This window comes from Lissotriton helveticus, chromosome 6, assembly GCF_964261635.1.
Source record: "Lissotriton helveticus chromosome 6, aLisHel1.1, whole genome shotgun sequence".
Taxonomy (NCBI): Eukaryota; Metazoa; Chordata; class Amphibia; order Caudata; family Salamandridae; genus Lissotriton; species Lissotriton helveticus.
Genome location: NC_136067.1, coordinates 1,421,292,132 through 1,421,311,635, shown reverse-complemented (window position 1 = coordinate 1,421,311,635; position 19,504 = coordinate 1,421,292,132).

Below are 19,504 nucleotides of genomic sequence, written 5' to 3'. Positions count from 1 at the left end.
CCTCCCAACAACAACATGGAGAAAATACTACTGTCTATCCAGTCTAACCTACAGGATATTAACGGCAAATTGGACAATTTGACGTGTAGGATGGGTGGCATGGCGGCCAAGCTGGAGAAACACGGGGAGAGGTTGGAGACGGCAGAGACACGAATCTCAGCAGTTGAAGATGGATCGCACGCCACTACCACCAAATGCACCGACATGGAACGTGTGCTGGAAGTGATAAAAGCGAAGGAGGAGGAATTGGAAGCGCGCTCTAGACGCAACAATGTGCGCATAACGGGCCTTCCGGAGACAACGAACATGGGGCGCATGGAGCAACACATAGAGAAATTGTGCAAAACATTTTTGGTAATGACGCGCTGTCGCAGTTATTCATACTGGAGAGAGCGCACAGGTCCCTTGCACCCCGTCCGCCGCCTGGAGCTGCGCCACGTCCCATTGTGGCAAGAGTTCTGAATTATCGGGACAGAGACACTATTCTAAGGCTCGCACGAGAGAAAGGAACCATCACACATCAGGGCAATACCCTGGAATTCTACCCGGACCACACGTTGCTGTTCAAAAAGCGAGGTGGGAATTTACATCGGTAAAATCCAAACTTCGAGACCTTCACGTTAACTATTCTATGCTGTACCCTGCCAGATTGAGGGTGATGTGGGAAGGCAAGGCTGTGATTCTGGCAACCCCCATAGCTGCACATGAGTTAGTGAAAAAAATAACGAAACAGAACAGGCACAGCGCGCAAGACGGCCAGCAACTTGAATCTGACTGAATGCATCTGCGACGGGGTGTACACCATACATGGATGTTTGATCAGATGTGACGCCCCAGTGGTGGCCCTCCGCACACGGGTTGTGTGTTGTGCTGCAGTCAGGGGATTACAACCTTTCATTAGTTTCTATTGTCCTAGTGTCAAGGAGTGCACTGATGGCTCGTAATTACGAGTTGCCTCACTAGTTGTCACACTTCTGCACACCAAGTTCTATGGCAGTAAAGTACGTATCCTGAATCAGAGTCTCAACAGGGGCCTCGGCGAAGGTAAGCCACCGCATGCAATATAGAAGTACTGCGACTGCTTCAGGCTTGCCGTAGGTGGGGCCTTATGTCATTGTGAGGTGCACACGACATTCGAAGTGCTAACGTTAAGCGTTTGAGATTTATGTCAGCTGCATTAAGTTGATTGTTACTATTCATTTACACTGCTGGCACAGACACAAAGCTGCTCTCGACAATCGCGGCCCTCACGGAATTAAGGTTTTCCAGTAAGGGTCTAACTCGGGCCCTTGTTGACTTACGTTCTGATACACTCTATTGGACGATGTTGGATATAACTCTACATCACATAGCAAGTCGCTGTAACACCACTCAGGAAGTAATACCCAACGCTAAGTACATGACTGCTTTGCTTTTCTGGTTAAAAAGACTCTAATGTCCTCAAACGTTGAGGGTTGTTAATATATCAATGGAGGCAATGTTGATGTGTCCTATTGGGGTACTGTCTTTGCACTGATCGGCGGCTCAGGGTCCTGACACTCAATAATGTGGTTGTTAAATTGCATGACTGACATTGGAGTTGGTGGAGGAAGGAGGGATAGGGTTTTGTTACTGTTCAGAGATCAAATCTTCTAGAGTATGTAATTTCGATATATGTTGTGCGGCAGATAGTCGCCTGGACACTTGTGAATGTAAGCATTGACACACGCACCACACCTATGCATGAACATACTATGTCACAAGTTTGGATACCCCTACCTTGCCGATGACACAGAGAGCCAATGACACACGAAGTAATCACATTAATCTCCTCACATGGAATGTCAGGGGTCTCGCACAACCCAAGAAAATTAGACAAGTATTCGCCTACCTAAACAGGTGTAACATAGATATCGCTTTATTACAGGAGACGCACATCGCACCTAACACACATCAATCCATAGGCAAACGTTGGGCTGAATCGGTATACACTGCTACATATTCCTCTTACTCTAGAGGGGTGATGACGTTGATACGTAAGGGCGTGAATTTCACAACACAACATGTGTCACCCAATACCCAAATGGTAGATATGTTATTATAACGGGTACTGTGCGTGGGCAGAGACTGACAATACTTAATGTTTATGGTCCGAATGTTGATGCACCGGAATTCTTTCAGGAATTGTGGGGACACCTACAGCAGGTAACAGATACACACATCATATGTGGAGGAGACTGGAATGTGGCATTAGCTGACGATATTGATCGTTCCTCACAATCCACCGAACCTCACAGACAGGCTAGAGCTAAACTCCTTCACATGCTGAAGGATTTTTCACTAACGGACCTATGGAGACACAAACACCCCGACTCACCAGGTGCAACACATATATCTGCTATTCACAACAGCTGGTCATGCTTGGACTACTGGCTAGGCACAGACAACATCGCATTATGGACAAGGGACTTGCAGGTCCTCCCTGGAACACTATCAGACCATAACCCCATATTGTGCAAACTCACTATACCTGATTACACGCCACCCCCGTTCCAATGGTGGTTCAATTCACGTGCCCTAACTGATATAGTTTACGCTGACACCATCAACACAGCGATCAAAGAATACTTTCAGATAAGTGAGCCAGTTGTGGAGGACCCGTGTCTTCTGTGGGAAGCCTTCAAGGCAACGATACGTGGTGTATGTATGAGCACTACAGTGGGCATACTTCGTTCTATACGGCAACAAATACACAATTGTGAAATACGCATGAGAGAAATGGAGAGGGCCTTCGAGGTCACACGCGACATTACGTTGTTGGGAGAGCTGAGACAGGTACACACGGAGCATCAAACTCTGGTTGATGACGAGATAAAATACTTAGACAAGAAACACTCAGCTAGGGCTTACGGAGAGGACGGTCGGCCGGGCAGAGTGCTAGCAGCAAAAATATGCGAAGGCAGAGGCCACACAGCCATCCTACACATTAAATCGGAGGATGGGACGCTGGAGACACAAGCCACTGACATTCTGAACTGCTTTGTCGACAATTACGGGGCACTATACAGATCACAACCAATTGCATCAACGGATGAAATTGGCAACTATTTGAGAGATGTTGCAATAGCCTGGCTATCGGATAATCAGAGGGAATATTTAGCTGCACCCATAACGGTGGAGGAGGTCACGGAGGTGATCAAATCATTGCCGAATGGGAAAGCACCAGAACCAGATGGGTACACAAATGAATTTTATAAACAATTCATTGATATATTGGCCCCTCACATAGTGGCACTGTACGGAGCTGCATTTGATCAGTCAGAGCTACCTCCAACACTAAGGGAAGCAGTAATAATTACACTGTTGAAGCCCTCAAAAGATCCGGACCTTTGCGACTCCTACAGACCGCTGTCGCTGATCAATGTAGATTCCAAGATACTTGCAAAAATTCTAGCGACGCGGCTCACACCGCTGATGACAAATCTGGTACTACCTGACCAGGCGGGTTTTATTCCAACAAGATTCACGTCCCATAACACCAGGACACTTTTTGCCTTGTCTCATTATCTTCAGCCCAATACAAAGGCTATAGCGGTGATGTTAGATGCCGCCAAGGCATTCGATTCGATCGAATGGAGCTAATTGATCGCTATTTTACACCGCATGGGATTCCCCAAAAGATTTGTCCAATGGGTATCTAGGCAGGGATGTCCATTATCCCCCCTCCTATTCGCCCTAGCCCTTGAACCTTTGGCCTGCTTGATCCGCCAGAATTACAAGTCCTCCGCCCTGCAATTCTCTTCCAGACCACTACATATAACTCTGTACGCAGACGATATGCTGCTCTACGTGCGTGACCCCGCTGTGCATTTGAATCGGTTGCTGGGGGAATATATCAAATTTGTGGTCACTCAGGTCTGGCCATAAACTGGTCCAAATCCTACATTATCCCTCTGACCGATACAAGTCCCCCCTGGACACTGAGTATCCATTAGAGTGGCAAACTGATCCGATGCGATATTTAGAGGTGCTGTATCACAGAGACCCAGAGGTAGTTATCCGATTGAATTATGGGTCCACCATTTCTAAATTGGAGGACAAAGTTAAACGCTGGATTCAGCTGCCGTTATCCTTTGCGGATCGCATCGCGATTGTGAAAATTAACATGCTACCTAAACTCCTATACCTTTTTAATAACATCCCAATCACCCCCCCCGGGTGAAGTATTCCGCCGCATAAAATCACTCGTACTACAACTCATATGGGCGGGCAAACAAGCTGGCATAGACCTACAAACGTTGACACTCCCATGTGCCAGGGGAGGACTAGGTGTACCGGATTTTAAATTATACTATTAATGCGCACAGACCCAGTATGCTGCCTACTGGTTTCAGGAAGTACCATACCTCACTCATACAGCGATTGAAGAAGGGGACGCGACACCCATCCCACTGTCAGCTATTCTATCACACAAGAGGCAACCCCTACACGCGCAGGACATTAACACAATAGACACCACAGTAAGGGCATGGCGAGCGCTTGGACAACTAGCGCATAAGACCCCCCTATACGCACCGGACATGCCTTTGCATAATCATCAGGCTTTATCAGTCACGTGCGAGAAAAAGGGAATGGCATTGTTACAACAGATGGGCATGGAACATATGGGAGATCTGTTTAGAGATGGCAAATTTTTAGATCAGGCAGACCTGACATACATTAAAAACAAATCACAAATGTTCAGTTTCACGCACTACAGACTGAAACGTGCCATGATGGAACTATATCCCACTTTCCCGACGAGCCAGAAAGTCTTAACGCACTACAGTTGATAATTACCACTCAAGATCTATCGCACCTAGTGTCAAGACTGTACACCACAGCGCAGGCAGAAATACCCCACACTACTGAGAGGGCCAAATCCAGATGGGACTCGGTACTAGTGGATCCGCTAACGGAACGGGAATGGCAACAGACTTGCGCATTAACACAAATTCTCACTCCTAATGGCAACCTTAAAATCATACATTACAAATTCCTCCATCAAGCTTACTACACACCTGCACGAATGCGTAAATACGGCATGCAGGATGAAGACAGGTGTAAACGTTGCGGCATAGAAGGAGCCGACTTTGCACATTTAGCCTGGTCTTGTTTCAGAGTTCATGAATACTGGGTCCATGTAACTGCAACACTATCTGCTATGGTTGGGGTTGAGGTAGGCTGCACGATCCGTATATGCCTGTTGGGCATTGTACCACAACTCAAATCTACTAAACAAAAGTACTGTGCGGTGTCACTATTTCTTGCCAAGAGACAAATATCACAAAGCTGGCACAGTACCAAGGTACCAACTGTGGCCAGGTGGCTTCAGGATATGTCCAGCTGTAGGGATTTCCTCCTGACATACGAGGAAGAACTACCGATGAGATCTAGAGCAAAAGACTTTTGGGGATACCTTACGGAATATATGCGCAACTTAGAAGTAGCTACAAATGAATGAGTTAAGAGTGGTGTTTTAAATTTATTAAGGTGTGTATCACTGGGATTGAGTGCCGGCGGATGTTGTGTACACACACATATTAAGACGCATTCAGTACTCACAAAATTGACTGCTAGTAAGTGATGGTCTCGTTCACCGAATTATGAGTTGTTATTTTATGATGTTTATTTTTTTATTTTTTTTATTGTACTTCAACCAAAAATTGAAAAACAAGACCTAATTTATATGAATAATGCCGCCGGACCTTGTGTTGTCGGCTACAGGGCTGTGTACAATCACTCCTATGCTGCATTTATTTAACTCAACGCAGCCAGCCCCCGGATTGTAGGCTCCTGGCTGTGTAATCCTCTTTTGTTACAATCAAGGTCTTACAAAAAAAAAAAACTATTCCTTCAATTCAGGCACGGGACGCTTCCGCTCTATGTCTTTACGAACAGGTGGGCGGAGAAAAAAAAAGTTGCTATGTCCCAGATGCAAAACTGTAGAAGAACCGAGATCCATGTGATCTTTTTTTGCTCGGCATATAAGATGGCCTGGGATAAATGGATCCTCCAACTTTGTAGGAACCTGGGCATCAGAAGTCACAATGTGGCTTATAGTATATTCAAATACGACACCTGCCAAGTTTTTGTTGTTGCTATCGCCAAGTTCCTATTTGCAATGTGGTGTAAACGTAGGCGTCATGTGCTAGGCTGAATGGAGAACTTTGACGCCCATTATCCGCGACATGATCATTTATTCGGACTCACATTGCCTGTCGCACCCCTTGATCCTTTCTAGATTTTTTGGTGCTATGTATTTTTTATTTTTTTTATATGCTATTATGAATCTGACAATTAAATTGCTGCTAATGATTCCCGAAAGCGTAATACCAATGCATCAACACAGGCTCTATGCTCTATTTTTGCCCGGGTGTTTGTTCTTGCTCCAATGTTTTGGAGTGGGGATAGTACTTGTCAACTGTAATTTTAATATTCCCTAGTGTTTTTAATTCTGTTCTTTTAATTTCTCAAACTTTGTAATTTCTTAACTGCTATTCTTATGATGAAGTTGTTGTAATAATATTATATTGTATCTTGTACTTTTATGGCTGTAATATGCCGAAATAAAGTGGTACTGACTGACTGACTGACTGAAAACTAGATACCCGTGGGTGTCCAGGAAGGTGTGACTTGCGTGGATCCCCCAACATTTTCGTACGCAGAATCCCCAGCAAACCTCAAAGGGGGGTGGTGGTGGCAGAAACAGCTAAAATGTGCGCCTAAACCAAAGGGGAGCGACATGCCCAACATTATATCCATGGTGCCTAGTGGGCTTTCTTCCCCCATCCGGGGTGGGGGCACTATGGGTGAAATAACCACCATCTGCCGCCCGAGGGGATAAAAAGACTGTGCTCATTTTTTTTTGGGGGGGGGGGAGGTTAAGGCATCAGTCTAATCATTCTGGGAAGCCCACATCTCTACACAGAGTAAAAATAGTCCCTGATGTCTACTGGTCTTTTGGCCATATCAGAGGCTGTTGCCCATTTCTGCTCCCGGGGACAGAAAAACTGTGCACATTTTTTTAAAGGGTAGTGGTGGGGATAGGCATGCCTCTTCAGGGCAGCCCCTACCCGTGTACAAAGAAAAAATACCCAGATTAGCGAAAATATACTTCAAGAAGCGGTAAACAAAGCAACTTGTTGATTGTATGCCTAAGATATAAACATTACATTTACGCACAACCTCATAATAGGATGGATATGATTTTTGATTGCAAGTCTCCACTGGTATCACGTGATAGTGTAACGCATACCGGGTCTCTATAAAGACAGGAATTGTACCTGTGGATCTCCGATATCACGTGACTTGGTTGGGCTACACGGAGCCCGTCAAACGATGAGATCCATGCACCCTGGTCACATGCACAAACAGCGTTTCAGGTGATGTGCAGGCCGACCTAGGAACATACCTCAGTTACAATTGGGTCACATGATATGGCACCACGTGATCCTTAGCACCAATGCCGGACAATTGAAGAGCCAGGAAGTAAACACTCCATCTTAACATGCAGGGAGACAGGGACACTGCTCGAGTGCTGAGCGGACCCTTACCCTTGAGGAAATAAGATAATCGTGTTCTTACCTAATTCTTAAATCAAGTGGAAGCACCAAATCGTGAGTAAAGAACCAAATAACAAGGTTCTAAAGGTTGATGTGTCCATTTTTTCTGATGTGTGACCTATGAGGTCGGTAAACTGACGTAGACATGTAGGTAACCTTGATTAGCCACTTGTTGTTGACTGGTGTATTACACCTTTGTCTGTCCACTGTTTGTTTGTTTGTCGTGTGTAACTGACACTATGGTTTGTCACTAGTTAACACATGGAAATTAGTTAGAAACATTACTCACTTAAGAAGGGGTGCATATTAAGATATGAGTACCCCAATATTTAAATATTGGGAGGCAAACTCTTCAGGCACTCACCGCTGTAGTGTCGGGGACACAGGGGTAAGGAGCACCTATGCCACGTAGTGGGGCCTTACTATACTGTGAAATGATTACACGGACACTCACTGCTGGTTAGGGCCAAAGACCCCGAGCGGTCTTCCGGCCGTTTATTTATACCCAGGGGCTACCCCGCCCCTGAGGTGCATGCGTGCGTGTATGCGTACGTGAACGGGCCGGGTGGCTCCATTACTACATCCCTCCAAACTCACGGATCAACAGTCCCGGTCATGGGAGTCGCTTAGGCGAATCCATTCTCCACGCATAGTCTCTCAGTCTCTGGCTAGGAGTTGGATTTGGCCTGAGATGATATCTTTGGCTTCGACGACTCTCCATCTCCTCGTCTTCCTCGTGTCGTTCAGGGGGGTTTCGGACTTCATTCGGGATGTTCTCAGGACTGGTGGTCTTTTCCGGTTCAGGTCTCGGCGGGGTTGTTTCTTCTTCTTCTCGCGAGCTTGTCGATGACTCGTTGTCAACTTGTCCATGATCCTCATCCTCAGCTCCATCGGATGTTGAGCTGGTATTTCCAGGCCCTCGAGAGACGCGCTTGAACCACGACACGTTCCGTGTCACAGCTCTCGTGCCTCTGGTCGCGATACTATGGTGCCTTGGACATTTACGATCTCCCACACTACAGGTTCAAAGTCAGGGTCATACTTTGAATTCTGATGTCTGTTTTTGAGGACTACTTTGTCACCGACCACCAGGGATCTGGTCTGGGCTCTCCGGGCCCGACTGGCCTTATCATTTGTGCGTCTTCGTCGATCTTGGGTGGCACTTTGGTTCATTTCCGGTGGGCACCACGAGGGTGCGGCTGGCACACAGTCTCTGGGCACTTTCTTGAACAGCAAATGCGCCGGGGCGCAAAGCGTGGTTGAATGTAGCGTTTGCCGGTACGCACTTAAGAACTGAGACAGACATTCTTCTACATCTTCTCTTTTCTCTACCCCAATCTGAAGTGTGCGGTTCAGAGTTCGCATAAACCTCTCGACTTCCCCATTTGCCTGGGGCCACTGTGGAGTGATTTTCCTGTGATGGATGCCTCTTGCTGCAAGATAGGCCTGAAAGTCTGTTCCTTGGAAGGGCGGGCCGTGGAGGGCACCACCTCCACGATAGGGAATCGTGAGTAGGAGTCAATCAGCACAAGGGTATGTCGTCCATCTGGGAAAGACCCAAAGTCCACGCTGACCTTTGACCACGGCTCGCAACACGGATCCTCGGTTATCACTGGGTGGGGGCCGGGTCCTGGCCTGTGATGGTGCACGAGTGGCAGTTGCTTACATCTTCTTCCACCGCAGCGTCCATGCCGGGGAACCACACTTTGCTGCACAGTCGTGCTTTCGTTTTCGACACACCTTGGTGACCCTGATGAGCCAGGCGCACGACCTCGTTCTGTAACTTGGCGGGAATTACAATCGCCGTTCCCCGAAGAACTATTCCATGGGGCCCGACACTGAGCTCGCTCTGGGCTCTCCACAACTGTTGTCTTGACTGCTGTTCTGCGGCTGTGAGGGCACTGACTCCGTCCAGAAAGTATTTCCAGTTCCGCTTCGTTAAGGTGACCGTCACCTTGTTGAGGCACTCGTCCTCCTCGGTGGCTTTCCCGATGACTTCCAGCATGAGGGCAGTTGGGCAAGCCTCTTGTGACACCATCCTTACAAATTCTTCAAACTTCTCCGTGTCTGCCGACCCCTGATCTGTGGCGGTGGTCCCAGGGTGTTGTGACAGAAAGTCAGCGGGGTTGTCTGCTCCAGGACGGTATATGACTTCAAAGCGGTAGGTCTGGAGTTGGATGGCCCACCTCTCAATCCGGGGAGGGGCCAGCCTGGCCGTTCCTGCAAATAAGGGCACCAGGGGCTTGTGGTCCGACACGACCTTGAACTCATGGCCGTACAGGTAGAGGTGAAAGTGTTGGCATGCCCACTTAATGGCCAGTGCCTCCCATTCAATCTGGACTTACCTCATTTCGGTTGCCGTCAACGCCCTACTTGCATACGCCGTCGGCACCCACTCGTGCGCTTCCGTCTCCTGCATGAGGACGGCCCGAGACCAACGGGGCTCACATCAACGACCACTTCCGTGCGCCGATGGGGTCTGAAATAGGCCATGACTTTGTCATCTATCAGTGCATTCTTGATTGCCGTGAAAGCCTTGTCTTCTCTGGCAGACCATGCCCATGGTTTGCCTGTCTTAGTTAGGACACGTAGCGGCTCCGAGAGGGATGCTAGGCCGGGGATGAAGCGGCCACAATAAGTGGCCATCCCTAGGAAGCTTCTGACTTCAGTGGCTGATGTAGGCTTGGGTGCCGCGCGGATGGCTTCGGCTTTCTTCGGATCCACTTGAAGCCCTTCCCTGGAGAATATGTATCCAAAAAATTCCACGGATTCCTTATAGAAGGAGCACTTGCCCCGATGTAAGGTGAGGCTGTGATCAGCCAGGCGTTGTAAGGTGGCCCGGAGGTGTGTATGGTGCTCTTCTAGGGTCTTTGAGAAAACGAGTATGTCGTCACTTAGATTTATGACTCCGGACAGTCCTGAGAGTGTCTCTCTAATGGCGTTTTGAAACACTTCGGCGGCCGACGACAGGCCAAAGCTCAAACGCTTGTATCTCCGAAGTCCAACATGGGTGGAGAAGGTAGTTATGTTGCGGCTGTCCGGGTGTAGCTGGAGCTGGTGGTACCCAGCGTTAAGGTCCAATTTCGAGAACCACCGGGCACCGTTGAGGTCAGCTATGATGTCGTCCATCGTGGGCGTCAGGTGTCTCTCCCTTTTCACTGCCTTGTTGGGTAGGCGCATATCTACGCACAGGCGTATAGCGCCCGGCTGTTTTGGTTTTTGGGGCTATCACCAGGGGCGATACCCATGGTGTCGGCCTGATACCTTCTTTATGACGCCCAATTCTTCTTGCTTTTGCAGTTTTTCTTCCACCTGCGGCCGCAGGTGAAACGGTACCCTTCTGTGTCTTAGGGCTGTCGGTCTGATGGTGGGGTCCACGTGGAGCTTGAATGTCTTCCCTTTTAGGCAGCCGAGTCCTCGAAACAGAGTTGGGAAGTCTCTCAGCATTGCGTCCGCGTGTAACTCATGCACTTGCTGTGCAAAGAACACCAGTTGAAGATCTTCAGCCGTGTGGCAGCTGAGGAGCGTGCCACGTCGTCCACCTGTTACGTGGAACCTCGTCTTAACCTCTTGGTCAATACAGGCGGCTACTACTTCAATCACTCCACGCAGTGGAAGTGAGTCATCACTGTCATAGGTATAGATTTTGGCTTTTGACGGAGATAATGGTGGGCGTGGAGACAATTGTTCATATTGAGTACTATCCATTATATTTACCGACACCCCTGTGTCGATGAGCGCTTGTACAGGTGAACCAGCTATGGATATTTTGCACATTGGGGGTGGCCTTCTTCTCGAACCCTCTCTCCCTACGAAGGAGACGAAGAAAACATCATCGTCATCATCTTCGAGGCGAAACGTCGATCTAGATGCGTTGCTGCATGGTTCTGGGTCCTCCAGAGATAGCTGTCGCACGGCCTGTGCGGGACCCTTCCCACTCGATCCAGGGCGGCGGCTGCCGCTGCTGCAGCACATCTTTGCGAAGTGGTTCATTTTTCCGCAATTTGAGCAAACTTTGCCTCTCGCAAAGCACTTTTCCCCTGCGGGGTGATCCATGCCACAGTTTCCGCAAGAGTTGCGTGGCGTCGTTTGGATGTTCCCCTTTTGAGGTTGCGGCCGCCGCCGAATCGCATCCACGTGCTCCTCCTTGATAGGTGGGACTTTCGCCGCCACTCCAGGTCAGTCGAGGGCCTCCTGCATCTCGCCGGCCCTGGCGTTGGAGAGCTCATGCGATCTTGCAAGAACAAGGATTTCATCCAGGGAGATCCGCGGTTGCCTGAGAATAAGGCGTCTGAGTTGCACCGACCTGCAACCCTGGATGAGCTGCGCGCGTATCTCTTGACGCTGGTCTGGAGGTTCGCAAGCCAAAGCCAGCTTCCGCAGCCTTGCGTAGAAGGTGTCAATGGATTCTGTTTCGCCTTGCCGTGCTTGGCGCAATTTGAACCATTCGTAGTCAGGGTTCACCCTGGGGTCGAAATACTGATTCAATGCTCTGACAGCGGCGTCGTAGTCATGGTCCCCGCCCCTGTCCGGCAATGTCTCGAAGAGCTCGTAAAGTTCATCTCCACCGTAGCACATTAGCAACGAGCGCTTTACTCTGCCATCGGTCTCTCTAATCTGACGAAGTAGTGATCCAGCCTCCCTATCCACAGGCGCCATCTTGCTGCGGCCGTGAATGGATCCGAGAGTTCGCTGAATGGGGGAAAGGGCGCTGCTAGACCGTGTCCGGGAGGAGCCGGCGCAGCGACCGCCGCAGGGCCCGCAGCATTCACAGCAGCTTGAGGCGGCACCGCGGCAGGAGGTCCAGTTGGCGGTGGTGCTTGATGTTGCGCTGGAGCCGCAGCCGCGGCTCCGTTGTTCGCGGGCTGCAAACTCATGGCGAGTAGTATGCGGGCACGTGGTCGCGGCCTGCCACGTGAGACTGTGCCTCGCTATGAGGTAGGTGGGTGGAGCCTCTCCCCGTGTCTCTGTGTGCTGATCTGTAGGTCGAGGCGCAGCGATGCAATGGTCCTTTGTGCGAAGAACCCGGAGTTCCACCCCCAAAGCGCTGTGCACATGAATGGCGCGGCGGGAAGTGCACAGAGACACACCCTTTCACCCACGGGGCCTCCCTGGCGCAGACACACTCGGCGTGGTGCCACCTGCTCTCCTGGTGAGGCCTAGTGGACCGGGGCCTTTGGTGTGGTTCAGGGCACGCAGAACAGGAGTTGGGCGTGAGGGCCGATCTCCCCCCCCGATTAATAGCCGCCGTCCGCTCAATGCGTGAGCAAGCGCAGGGACTGGTGAACTCGTTTGATGTGCACGTGCGCGAGCCGGATCTTTCAGCGCTTCAAGCGCTCCCAGGGCACGAAGGCCGATATCATCCCCCCGATGCGCTTCCCAGTCAGCAGGGGCGCACGCCTGCGCAGGTAGCGTGCACACGCCGCTCAGGGGTGCTGCTGCGGGGCGGACTGGAGACGGGGCTGCGGGCAGTGCAAAGGGCCGCAGACCTCGTATGGGCAGAGGCGCGGGCTCACCTGTTGTGCCACGGCCTGGCACAGGGCAGATGGTGTGTACCGGAACAGGTGCATGTGACGGCACCGCGCCGAGGGCTCAAGCGCGACAGACGCGAGCCCTCCAGCCGGGAGCCAATTTGCAGGGCACCGCTGCGTGGCGAGGCGTGGGGTGAGACCCGCCTCGTCGCCAGTGTAGTGTCGGGGACACAGGGGTAAGGAGCACCTATGCCATGTAGTGGGGGCCTTACTATACTGTGAAATGATTACACGGACACTCACTGCAGGTTAGGGCCAAAGACCCCGAGCGGTCTTCCAGCCGTTTATTTATACCCAGGGGCTACCCCGCCCCTGAGGTGCATGCGTGCGTGTATGCGTACGTGAACGGGCCGGGTGGCTCCGTTACTACAACCCCCAGTCACAGATCTGGGTTGAACCCATCATCGTTCTTTAGCTCACTTCGCCACCTCAGTTCAGACCCAGCTTTATGCAAATCAGTCTTGACCCCGTGCCACATGGGAACAGTCCGGCCCGAACTGCCAAGCCAGGTCTTCCCTGAGTCAGAAACAAGCATCCTGGGAGCGGTTTTGGGGTAACACCCCTCATCTCTGATCTCAGTACTGGGGTGAATATTTGACATTGCTCGACATTCTGTCCATCAATTGTTCTTTTTGCATTTGTCAGCCTGAGTGGGACGGGTATGCCCAGGCTTGTATCCTGTGCTCTCCATGCCACTGGAGTCAAGCTAGCCTGGCCGATGAGGGGTGAAACCTCAAAACTGGTCCTAGGATGCTTGTTTTCAGTCTAGGGAGGACCTGGCCCGCCTGTTTGGGGTGGACTGCTCCCATAGGGAGCAAGGTCAAGACTGATTTGCATATGGCTGGGTCTAAACTGGAATGGCATGGGGAGCAAAAAAACAATGGGCTTCATTTTTGAGGCCTTGCGTCAGTTTTGCGTAAAACATGCCTCCTGTTGCGCACTATTTACAAAGTGACGCATCTAAGCAGATGCGTCACTTTGTAAACCCCTGCGCTACATTATACCTGCGTCAGGTATAATGTATGCAGAGGGGGCGTTCCCCCGCAAAAAGCCTCGTAATAGTGACGCAGTGAAATCTATGAGATTTCACTGCATCACTTTTAGGACGCTGTTGCGTCAAAATCTTGCGCCTGCCTCACAGCAGGCGTAAGACTGACGCAAGCCCTTTCACATGGGGCTTTCCCCATGTGAAGGGAAGTATTGCTGGAGTTGCGTCACTTTTGTGACACATTCGAGCAATGCGTGACTTTTGCGCTTACAGATACGTCAGAAATACTGACGTATCTGTAACTCCTTGCGCCATGATGCGTCATACTGTAAATATGACGCATCATTGGTCTCGCAAGGAGGGCGCAGTGAAAAGTGACGCATCGCTGTTTTCACACAGCGATGCGTCACTTTTCATAAATGAGGCCCAATGGATTTAGGCCCATAACCACGTACTGGGGTGAATGTTTGACATTGTTCAACATTCTGTCCATCAATTGTTCTTTTTGCATAATATCTTTGTTTCAGCACGAATTTCTAGTGTGCTTGTAAGCTGAATGCTTTATTTGTTATCAGGCGTCATTTTGGAAATATTCTTAAGTCTGCATTTGAAGTGTGCTTAAAAGCTGTACACTTATTTTGTATTCTTCTGCGCAGTTTATATTCTTTTGCATCCTTCAGTGAAGATCGCAGAGAGTAAAGTAGTCTCTGGACCTATTTGCTTGCCTATCGGCAAGTTTGTTTGCAGTGCAAACTCCAGAGCTCTGCTCTGCTATCAACACCAGCATTCTTAGTGGAATAAGAGATAGAGTGGGTGACTTTGAAGTTGTGGAACTGGGTTCGAGTCTCAGTGTCAGCTCAACATTCTGCGATTATGGGAAAATCACTTGTGTGGTGGGTGAGTTTTTTTTGCTTGTTGCATACATGGTTTTGTCAATGTTTTTAAGACATGTTTCATAGCAGCGCTCGCTGCTGTGCAACATAGCTTAAACTTTAAAAAAAAAGCGATATGATATGGTCAAGGCTGGCCACATCAAAGCGCTTCTAAAAAAAACTTTAAACCATGCTGATTAGCAGCTTGCGCTGCTGTCTATGAAAGCATTGACAAAACCAGCAGATTCCGTAGATGCAAAACCTATTGGCTTTGCCAATGCATGGTGTAATTTGGTGTAAATCAGATAAATTGTTTTAGAGTTATTAAAGTAAAAAGATTTATGTTTACCTAGAGATATGGATTTGCCGTGGATCCTTTGTGGATCCATGCGCCAACAGCAACATCTTGATTGCCTGGCCGCAACCTGACAGAAAATTTGCGGCTGCCATTTTATTCATCGGGACACAGTTCCGGTGTGGGGGAATCAAATGTAAAAGTGATGGAAATGGTCAAGGCAGAGGTCCCCTAACCTCATAGGACTGATGGAGGGGTCTATTCGGGGCAAGAATTTGTCCAAATATGCTTTTTTTCTGCATATGAGGATCTGTGGATACACACAGATCCGCCTGGATCCTTGTGGATTCAGTCAGATTCGGGTGGATTTGCGGAACAAGACACCAATTATAAAAAATATATACACACCCAGTCACATAGTCACATACCCATACACCTACTCACACACTCACTCACATACCCACTTACTTATCCACACACTCACTAACTTACAAACCCATATAGCCATTCACATATCCACTCACAGACCCACAAAACCATTCCTACACCTATTCACAGATCCGCACAGCCACTCACACACCCACTCACAGACCCACAAGACCATCCACATACCCATTTACAGACCCACAGAGCCACTCACACACCCACTCACAGAGCCACTCACACACCCACTTATACACCCACACAACCACTCACACACTCACTCACACACCCATACAGTCACTCGCACACCCACAAAACCACTGATACATCCACACAGCCACTCCCAAACCCACTTACACACACACAAACACACACAGCCACTCACACACTTACTCACACAGTCATATAGCCACTCACATACCTATACACTCACTGACATAGCCGTTCACATACCCACACAAGGCAGTCTTACACTTATAGAAATTGCAACAGCATACGTTTGTATTGAATATGTTGCTGTTTTAGTATTGAATGTGTGCAATATCAGAGGATGTGTAATAGATCCGTGGATCCATAAAATTAATTATAAAAAATACTTTTTGGGGCATTGCATTCTAGAAAGACTACACCAGTTACCTTACCATAATTTTTTACATTTTTAGTTTTTAAATATATAATAAGAATGAATATGTGAATAAAATGTAATTATCAACCTGTATATTAGTAAATTGAACTTTTGGATCAACATTTTGTACAATTTATAATTTTAAAAAACTATGAAATTGATTTAAAAAGGTCACAGTGGCATTACAGTTAGGAAATAGCATTAAAAACATAGAAAAACACTTTAAAAAACAAGGTTACAGGGACGTTATAGTTAGGAAACAGAAATAAAATACCTTAGACTATCACTGAAAAAAAACAAAGTTTACAGTGACATTATAGTTGGGTTCAGATTTTACACATACAAAACCATAGTACTTCAGCATTTTTAGTTATAGTTATCGCAAGTAATTATAAATCATGCCCTAAGGTAACTTTGAATTGTGCCCTCACCAAGCTGTGCTAATTAGCCCACATATTGCATCACTCATGAGATCTTCAATGAGATCATTGATAATATCACTGCAACATTTGATGTGAAATTATTGACGAATAAACTGTGTATGGCGAAGGAGCGAGTTATAGCTACCGTAGGGCATGACTAATAAAAGTACCATGTAACTACAACATTTTTCACACTATTTGTGCTTTTTAATCAATTGTTGGCAGATAATCATGTGATAAAACTACAGATAGTCTACAATAATTCCATGAAGATAGAATAAACTATGAATGTAACATAAATGTATTCATTAAATATGCAACACATATTCCCCCAAAACTAAAGGAAAGAAATATTATGACACAAAATCCTTGTACTTATTGGGAACACATTTTATTCCTGTTCATGTTCTTTATACGGGAAGCCACTGACTCCCACAAACTCACTTGCTTCCTTGAGCCAAAATAATGCTATCCAGATCTCTCTCTGCTGTAACTCTTACTACAGCTGATAAAGGCTTATCAGTGTTTGGAAAAAAACATTTCTTCATCTTCCATATCTTCCTCAGATTTACCAAACATCTCTCCTTTAAACTTTTGCACATGTCTGACATTCCATACCTTGCTATCTTGAGTGACCACACTTTTAGAATTCACTTTTACCACTTTTAATGGTTTGCCACATTTAGACATACTTTTCGCTACAATTACCGGCTTGCAAATTCTCACCCAATCATCCACCTGGAAACTCGGTTTCTTAACCATCCACTGTGCATCATTCCACTCTTTCAACTTACTTTGCTTTCCTGCACTTTTCTGATGACTTGATCTACCTCCTCACCAACCATTCTCTTTTCCCATTCCCTACTGAACCACCATGGAGGCAAGTTCATTACAGGATCTCTTCCCTTGAGCAGTTTAAAAGAACTGCCCTCAGTGAAAGAGTGGGGTGTCGCATGATGTGTTCACAACTTTTCCCTCAAACTATTCTTCCACTCTCAACCATACTTACACACTTCATCCACCCAATCTTTCAAAACCTGATTAAATCTCTCTACTTGTCCAGTTCCTTGTTGCTAGTAAAAAGCTGTGGTTATATGTTGCATCCAGCAGTGTTTAAGAAAATCTTCCATCACTTTAGATAGGAGTTGAGCACCACTAAGAAGCCTTCTCTAGCAAAGAAGTCCTTGAAGAACTACATCACCATCCTGGTTGTAATGTGTGAGACAAACTTAACCTCTGGCCACTTTAATGATAATCTACAAGTACCAAGATAAACTGGGCTTCTTTTGGTAAAGTAGAACGGACCTGAAATATCCATGGATACTTCCTGCCACAGAAACTTCAGCCACCCCACATGTCTTAAAGGTGCTACAACAACCCTAATTTCTCTTCACACATTCCTCGCATACCCTGATCACGTTGCCCACCATCCTATCTAAACCTGGCCACTAAAACCTGGCCCTACCGAATCTCTTCATGGAAGACATACCAGATGTTGCCTATGAGGTAGCCGAAGAATCACATCCTGCATTTTTACTTGGGGGATGCACTTACCATCCTTAACACGCATTCGACCATCCAGCTCCAATTCATTTGACACTCCAAAAAGGCAATATCTCTGGAGACAACTTATCTTTCCTTGGCCACCCTTCCAAGACATATCCCTTAGCGTCCTGCCAAACTCATCCGTAGATCCAGAATCCACCCATTCCTCTTCATCAATTCCATCAAATTCCTTTTTCACGACATCCTTAATAGTGACAATTATGACTAGTTCTTCCTTCACACACCTCTCTTTTTGAAACTGCACGGCAATATAGATAGTCAATCAGCCGTAAAACCTTTCTTCATTGGGCATGTGTTCAACTTTGAAACTGTACTCTTGCAATCTAGATGTAGGCTTCATAATATGAGCAGTGGCATTGCAGCCACCTCCAGGTGTCAGGAAATGTACCAGATGTTTGTGATCTGTCCTTAAAAGGACATGACTGCCCCACACATAGTTGCAGAAATTATGAATTGCCCAAATGCACCCCAGCAGCTCCTTCTTAATTACTCCATATCTTCTTTCGGTGTCACTCAGGGTCCTTGAAGCAAATTCCATATACCACCCTTCTTTTCCACATATATGGAATAACACATGACCCAAACCATGCATGCTAGCAAAGACTGTAAATATGCATTTCTCACCCATACAAAAAGGTTTTAACGTAGGTGCGTCAAGAATATAATTTTTTACTTGCAGAAATGCTTGTTGCTGTTAATGAGAGCAACTTAACACAGCATCTTTCCTTGTTAGAGCTCGCAAAGCTCCATCTTTGTTGCAAAGTCCTTAAGAAATTTAATATAATATCCAGATATGCCAGCGACCAATAGTAACTTTTCCTTGGTATCTGGTGCTGCTGCCCTCACAATGTCATATACTAAGGATTTTTTAGGCACCACTCCCTGGGCAGACAATGTGTGTCCTAAAAACTCCACTGACCTCTGGAACAACTTACATTTAGTTTTCTTTAAGGTCAACTCAAAATTTTCGAATTTTGTACACACTTTAGACCCACACCATCTCTAAAGGTTTTCAGAAAACTTCTTAAAACCTGGCTTTTCAACAGTTAACTGTTTTTTTTCCCTTTTCTTTTTTTCTTCTTTACTCTGCTCAGCTATCAGCGCCAAGACACCTTCAGGTATATGCTCGCTTTATAAAACCTGTTAACATAGCATAACACTTGTGCAAGATGACCCACATGTTCTCTTGAAAGCATTTT